Genomic DNA, 8,619 nt, shown 5'->3' with positions numbered 1-8,619 from the left:
GAATGCAAAATTTGCATATTTTGCATTAGTCATTTATAACCCTCTTCAGCTATCCGCAGTTTTTCATGTTATTTTATTTACCATTAAAATATCATATCAGAGATAAGTTTTATTATGTACATCATACATATTTATTTATTTGTTTGTTCTTTAACATTTTATTAATTTTACGCTTGCTCATGCAATTTTATATTTCAAGCGATATATCGGTAATAATAAAATGAGTCACGAGTTATCACGTCGCGGTCGTATAAATAATATTTACACAAAAAACGTATGCTGTACATAAAAATTCGTGCAACACGTATCTCAGTTTTTCCAACTAAGAACGACAGAACAATTGGCGCAAGAATCTTATTATGAAACTCAGCAACTTATTTAAATTTGTCACAACTATTTGGCTGTTAGCATATAACGATCACAAAATCCACACCGGATAAATTTGATCCAGATTTTACCGTGTAAGTTGTTAATTTAAGTAATTTTATCATAATTTTATTATAATTATATAATAATGATATATTAATAATCAATTTTATAAAAATCAAAACTTAATTTTTCTTTTGTCATTTTGTTCGCTTGAGATACCTAATTCACGCCTAGATTTGTATACGATCATCGCAATATAAAACTATCTGTCGCAAAATAATCAATGAAATAATATTGACGTATAATACTTTATTATTAAAGTATTTGCTTTTGCCAACACAATACTTGCAATAAAGTATTGTTCTTTTAAAATTATTGTTGCGCTAATTTTAAAAAATTCTTTAAACTATATTATATCAATTCACTTTAAAATATTCATACATTATCTATGCGGCATCTGCAATACGTTATTAAATGACAATTTTATCAAATAATAATTTGTGAGAATCATGAGTATCTTATAAATCGATATTGTTTCTAATAATATGAAAACTACCAAACGATACTACCAACGATAAATACTATATCTATCTGTAGACGCCATAAACTCCATTACGATACAATTATGCCATGCTAAGTGAAGCTTTAATATGTATAGGATCGTGCAGAGCGCATTTAGTTACACGCAATTAGTATGACTCTTTGGCGCAAGCGTTCTTTTACAGATTTTAGTAAAAAAAACCAATATTTTTTTAAATCTCTATTTATTTACGTATCGCGTTCTCTACCGTATTCGCCCATTGTACGTAAATTTATTGCAAACTTATATTCTGCAAACATGTGTATTATCACGACGCACGTTGCGTTTCCCGTTTTACTCATTGACGGAGAATTAACGCCGCAGGTATACCGCTCGTTTAGATGCACCATGTATTCAGCAGTATCGTTGAAATTTTTAAATGTTAATGGCATCTTCCCCTTCGGCTACGGCAAATAATGCACCGATGGAAATAATGCTAAAAAATTTGCCCTTTTCATTGACTTATACAATAAAGCAACGTACAGTTCTGCATTGGAAAGAAATTTTATTTTATGCGTCGTAAAATCGCGTCTGGTTACCATGCTATCATCGTCAAACCATAAATTATGGCGTGTCCGTCGTGCATTAGTGATAAATGATAATTATATCTTTGTAGTGATCCTAGTTCTAGACCTTCGCCCGGCCCACGTATGCCATAGTCATAAATGATTTCAGCGAGCTTGGCTCACCGATCTCATCTCGTTGTGATTATGCGTCTACAAATCACCTTATGTGACAACAATGCTAATATTAGAATTATTAGCGACTATTTAAGTAAATTGAAAAATAAAATTCCGTACGGCAAAGCATAATTTAAAGATATATAGTGCACAATATCGAACGTATTGTATTACTGCTGATATCAATTATGTTATTATATTGTGAGATAATTTTACAAATTCTACAAACCGTCAAAGCATTAATTTTAAGGTTTTATTAATCTTATTAGCTTTATTGGTTCATTTATAACGGAAATGAAATATCCTTCATACAGGAAATTTGTAGAAGAAAATCGCAGAAGACGTTAATCAAGTGCAATAAAGTCTTATCTTCAACTTCCTTGATGTGATAAACCATTTTTACTCATTTTTTTAATGAACAATGAACTTTATTAGATTGACAATCAACGTTTAATCAATAAATTTTGCTTTAGTAGAAAAATAAATAATAAAGAATTACGTAAGTATAATTTCTCCTTGTATCAATAACTATAAGTCATTGCAAATCTTATTTTATCTGATCTTATATGAACACCTCACAGGAAATTTCTTAAAACTCTTTAAGGTAGCAGATAATGATAAACTATCATAGAAGAGAATTAATTTGATCTTTATCTTGCAAATAAATAATAAATCACAGTTGTCCATGAAATCTTTTGCACATACATATATACAATTACACATGCATCTAACAATTTAAAAAACTTTTATTATATGTATAGCGTGTATATTTTATATATAATGTGTATATATAAATTTATGTATAATTAATTGTAATATATGTATATAATTTATCGATTTCTTTTTTTTTAACTTTTGTTCATTGTACATTGCCCGATTCCATTCCTAAAGTAAGGGGAGAAGAGCCTAGAGATGCTGTTGGTTACTTCTATTAAAATCACTAGAACTTCTGTGTTCCTTCCTTACCTCAGGAAAGAAATCGTTGACGCGAAATGTGCATTCCTGTATTATATGAAATATTATAAGAACGAAAAATTATATATATATGGACGCCCGAAAATACAGGCCATCAATGATAAAATTGATATGGAAATTGCTCGAATTAGCGTAGTAACAGGAGGAGGATTTGAAGTTTCTGCGGAACGTGATACGCTTGAAATGTTTACACGGAACGACGATGCTGCGGACGGTTAATATTAATTTAACGGATCACGTTGTGCGAAACATTCGCGAGATCATGGGATTAGTTCACAACTAGTTTGGAACTGGTCGCTCTATCTCCTGCAGCGTTCGTCCGCTCCGTGGATTAACGAAACACAGAAAAATGAAGTTCTTTCCTTTCTATTCAACGAAAGCGCCTTTTTCTATTGCGATGCGACTATTTCGGAACAAAATCAGAAAATCTTATAAAGTTGACAAATTTCTGTTTAAAATTACAACTCTTACTTAAATTAACCCTTTCATTCCTACTGTAATAATATGATTACGTATTATAAATTGTGAAATAAAGTATTATTTCACAATTGGTCTATATTTCTTCATTTCACACAGAGTGTATTGCCTTTTTTCAAATAATTTTTTCATATATAAGTTTGTGTTAGAAAACACGTGAGAGTTCTATCGAGAATTACATTGACACATTGTCAGTAATCGTATACACGTTTTGCGACAGATAAATTTGCCGATCAGACCCTCGTATGATCTTTAGATTTGCTATAAATTTATTTTCGCCATGACTCGCATCGATGGAACATCGAGGTGTCGATCCTCGAGAGACGCGATACGCCTAGATGTCGATTTGATCCCGGCGTCCTCGTTTCGCCGGAGTTCTATCCTGACAACTTGGTAAGTGGCGTACAACGTACAACTGGCATAGCTTTACGTCATCCCTCATGCCCCCCCCCCCCCCCTATTCCCCAGAATGTGTCTGCACACCCACGTATTCTCCGCGCCTTCTTTTCTTTACATTCTGCGCGCATCTTTGCGTATCATAAAGGGCAGAAACTCGCGAGGAAGGTAAGTCGCGAATCTCACGAATGCGACTGTGAATTCAGAGTCGTTGCGACGATAAAGCTCTATCAAATGAATAAATTCAATAAAGTAGAAAATAATTGATTCCACTATAGACAAACTATAAAATTTAATTTAAGACCGATACGAGTCTAAAGCGTGTATGTACGTGCAATGGTACGCGCCTTCTTTTCCCTACATGCGTTTCTAACGATTTGCCATTTGACAAGAACATCACTTCTCAGTTGATGTTTCGAAATCGACAAAGGTTTTATTTCTGGTGATTATCGCACGGATATTAAGAGATTCACTTTCGAGGAATTGATAAGAAAGTTTACCTTCAAGGGCTATCTTAACTTTCAATAAATCGTTCCGCGATATTGTAAACGGATGTTCGCGCTAACAATGATAAGGAAAATGCGGTAGGATTAAGTACATTAATGCACCGCGGCAATATATAATGTAAAAAAATAACGTCCGGGTATATGTCAATTAGCTCTAGTGTATTGAAAATGCCCCACGCTTTCGCCGCATAAATCTAAACGACTTTGATCTATCGGAAGAAAGTAATAATTAGCGAAACACGGAAACCAGCCGGGATCCCCCGTGCGGAACATTTTCTTGACGTGTTGCCGCGTCATTAGTGTCGTAAACTTGCTCGTCATATCAACTGCATTCCTCATCATTGCAGAACATATGGACGATACTCGATGGCTATCCAGCTCTTATTGATATCAGCGAGATATTCTTATCTCGCTGATGAAATTTTATGCAGTAGGTACCATGTTATATGTGAGCACATATTGACGCTCGATTGACATTAATTTCGCGAGAATTTGCAGAACAACTGAAAGGAAAATAAAATAAGAAACGTATTGCTACCTAGATTTATTAATAGAAAGATTGCAGTTATAAGTTTGGTATATGAAAAGTTATTGAGCATTGCTTACACACACACACATTGGATCTTTAATTTCATACTTTTTCTACGAAAGAGTCAATTCTGAATAAATAGAAATTTCCATATGTAACATTTTTTATGAAGCTACTCGTTTATGTTTCAAGGAAGTATCGATCACAATGCAGTGGAAGAAGAAAAAGCGGAGGCGAGAGGAGAGAAAGAAATTACCGCGTTCCGCGTTCTAGTGCCTGATCAAAAAGAGCCGATTTAGCACGGCGGGGCAAAATTTGAAGAAAACACGAAGCGGAACGCGTTGACGCCGAGCAACCGGAGGCAAGGATGCGCAAGCATCCGTGAGCATCATTGTTATTCCACGCGGCTTAAGCGTGGGAAGCGAATACCTTCACGCTCTAGCGAATACCCACAGAGTTCTCCCCTTTCACGGACATAATCGCTCCCTGGTTTTACCATGCCTCGTATAACGTTCGAAGTAGCTTCGAAATAATTATCTCTGAGACATTCGAATCTGCGCACCAAAAATATCTGAAATCCAAAATGCTGGTGTTGCCAAAATGTTGGATTATATTAATTACGAAGAAAATGATGTGAACCAATGATTATTATTCTTATTAATAAGTGCATTCTAGAGAAAAGACTAGATATTCGGACAATCATATAACATGAATTCAAACTTGTACGCTGCTCAAACTATGCGAAATATATGCAACGTGTTTCGGGAGAATAACGTTAATGAGCGCACAGTCCAAAAATGGTTCAGCGAATTTTTTACCAGAGAGGCGATACTTCAGGCTATTCAACGGGACATCGTCCAGTTTCTCGAAAGTAAAAACCGGGACATTTAGAAACAAAGCATTTATGGTTCAAAAAACTTTGAAAACAATATATTAATTCAAACGGAAAACGCTTTGAATACATTATATTCACACATTAAAAATAATGGACGGTTTGGTTTTAAAATCTGACATTTTTGCATTAATCCAATTCTACATCGTACCACGTTAATGATGTTTGTCGACTATTTGTTGACTGAAACGATGATGTAATTTTTCATGTTTAGAGCCGCAAGAATATCTTTTGTATGAGGATATGTATCTAATGGAAAATTATTTCCTTGTAATAAATTTTTACGATTTTACGGAGTATTTTTACTTCGTGCAAAAAAAAGATTAATATCTCGAAAGATGATACTCTATCGGTTGTTGCAAGTTTGTGTAAATAACTATATTGACGATATCAATAATTGTGAGACGTCATCATATCTTAACGATAAACGATAATCTACAAAATCAATTGGCTATTAGTCATTTGTCTATTAGTCACTCTAAATCCGAGATAAATCTCAATTATAATTATAACTATAATTAAATAATTTAATTATAATTTAATTAATTAGTATCTTATTTCATGTTTTTCTGACCAACGAAATAATTGATCAATCAAATCCACGATTGATTTATTCACCTTAAAGGAACTTTCTCGCAAATCGATTGGACGGTCACAAAAGTTGATCGTTTCATTAAGAAAAGTTGAACGAACGGATGCTTTGAATTGATCGGTCAATAGGTGTATAAATGAAATTGAATAATTCCGAATGAGAAAGATTCCGCACAAAGAATTCGTCGTGAAGGACAGAGAGATAAATTAAGCGTTCGCCATAGCTTACGTGTTACGTAATACCTTACTTTCACATAATTTTTTTTTTAGCTTTATTTACGAGAAGTTCATAGAGCGGTAATTGATTTCGCTGTTTTCATGGAAACTTTAATCGGATAAAATATAATATCGGGAATTTGTTAGTTAAGTTGTGCGCACGCCACAGATAAGATATAGAGGATTTTTAAAAAACTTTTGTTACATCTTCTAATTAATAATATATCGACGATATCTCGCTTGTTGTTCAATTGGTATATTCTGCGGCTTTTATTATAATTGCGGTACCAAGAGGCGATCAAGGTGACACCATCTTGCGCTGACCTAACGGTCGGGCAGTTTTCTCGCTTGAATGCGCAAAAAATGTGGATGCTACGGTAACGTGTACTCTTTACAATGTTAACAATAATTCGTAACTGAACTTAAAATGTTTACCCGCGCGCCAGTCGAGCGACGTCACGCTTAGTCGCCCGTGAAAACGGCTGCTTAAAAGTGCTAAGAATATATCTTTGAATTTCGTTTCAAAATTTATACATACAAATATAAATGCGCAACGACAAAATTTATTAAATACTAGAACTTTATAGGAGCGTGCTTATTCATATTATGTTTAATATATGGATTTTAATTCATTATACGAGTAAAAATTGATTTGTCAACGACATATTTTTAAATCGTTTTTCTCCTGTACGATAGAAATCATAGTTGCAACAAGGGGATGGTAAATCTCTGATAATCTATTTTTTCGTACTTTAATCGCGTTGCTGAAATGATAGCATTGAGAGAAACCGATGCTTGCGATAATGCAACATTTATCGCAGTTAACTAAATGATGAAAATCAGTGATAACGTTGAAAAGTGTATCCAGATTTCTTCAAGTATCGCAACAGTTGTTGGTTCGACGTATCTCACGACGCATCGAAGATGGCAAAACAAGGTCGCTTCTTTGTGATCATCACCCTTGCAATTCTATTTTCTATTCTTTACTCAGGTATGCGTATAAAATTTTCATAGTTTATTCGATCGTATTAATAATTTTGTAATTAACGAAAAATTTTAACCGTTTTAATGCCAAAATGCGCACGTCTCCAATTTCATATTTAAAAATGTCAACGAGCATAGTCGGATTTCTTCTATTTCATATAAAAGCTTGAGGTGGACTAAACGAGCGTAAACGAGTTCAAAGTAACCAATTTGCTTCAATGAGTGAATTATGCCACCGTATTGATGGTTTATTTGTATTTGTTAATTTGTGCTTATATTAGTTATAATACAATTTAAGAAATTTGCCAATAAACATTATCGCTTCTTTCATGTTTCGTTATTAACATTGTTATTTAGTATATGAGGATGTGTCCTGACAGTTGTAGTACAAACTAAGCACATTTACAGTGAAACCATTATAACGCTTGTCGTGTTTTATATATTTTTACAATTGTTTCCAGCATTTTATTTAAAAAAATAAAAGAAACAGTTATTGCTAAACTGCAATAATGTCAATGGCAACAACATATAATCAACAGCTATACAGGGTGGGGAAAAATTCTGGAAACGGTAAAATATCTCAAAAACAAAACATTTTAAGAAAAAAACGTGTTATACAAAAGTTATTTGGTTTCGAAAAGGCCATAAGATGGTATCATTGGTTTGACCATGGATGATCGTTTAAAGCTCACGTGAACGACACATTTAATTTCTTAAATAAAAACCTCTATTTTTTAATGCATATTCTTGTAGCTAATCTCGAGAGCTTTTCAAAACACTATAATAAAGTATTTTTTTATTAAGAACTTTTGGAATTATAAGGCTTGAAAGTTCTAGTATTTAGGAATCGTATACTTAATTATAGCATTTTGGAAAGCTCTCGACATAAGCTATAAGAATATGCAATAAAAAATAAAGAATTCTATTTAAGAAACTGAAGGTGTCCTTACCTGTCCTTAACGATGCCACTCAAGGTCAAATCAATGACACCATCTTATGTTCCTCTCAAAACCATACAATTTTTGTCTGGAGCGTTTTTCTCTAAAATGCTCAGTTTTTGAAAGAAAAGGGGGAGGCGGGTGGTCTCAGACACCCGGTATAATTAATTAAAATAATAGATATTATTTAATTTTAACATAAGTAATATAAAAGTATTTTTGTTAATTCGTTATTTGATATTTTCAAAGGAAATGCATTGAGATGTTATCAGTGCAACTCACTTGAAGACAAGGCCTGTACAAAAGGACCATTGTCAGACTCAATGATTATAGAATGTAAGCCACCGCCCACTACGACTACGACCACCACTACGCCATCAATCACCCCATCATCCACGAGCACGACAACCCCTTCATCGACGACTAGCCAGTCATCCACACGGTAAAAAATCGCATACAAAGCGGTCCAAATGTTAAAATTTTCTT

This window comes from Temnothorax curvispinosus, unplaced genomic scaffold (genome assembly GCF_003070985.1).
Source record: "Temnothorax curvispinosus isolate PA1 unplaced genomic scaffold, ASM307098v1 QBEX01005133.1, whole genome shotgun sequence".
NCBI lineage: Eukaryota > Metazoa > Arthropoda > Insecta > Hymenoptera > Formicidae > Temnothorax > Temnothorax curvispinosus.
This window is presented reverse-complemented; position numbering follows the sequence as displayed.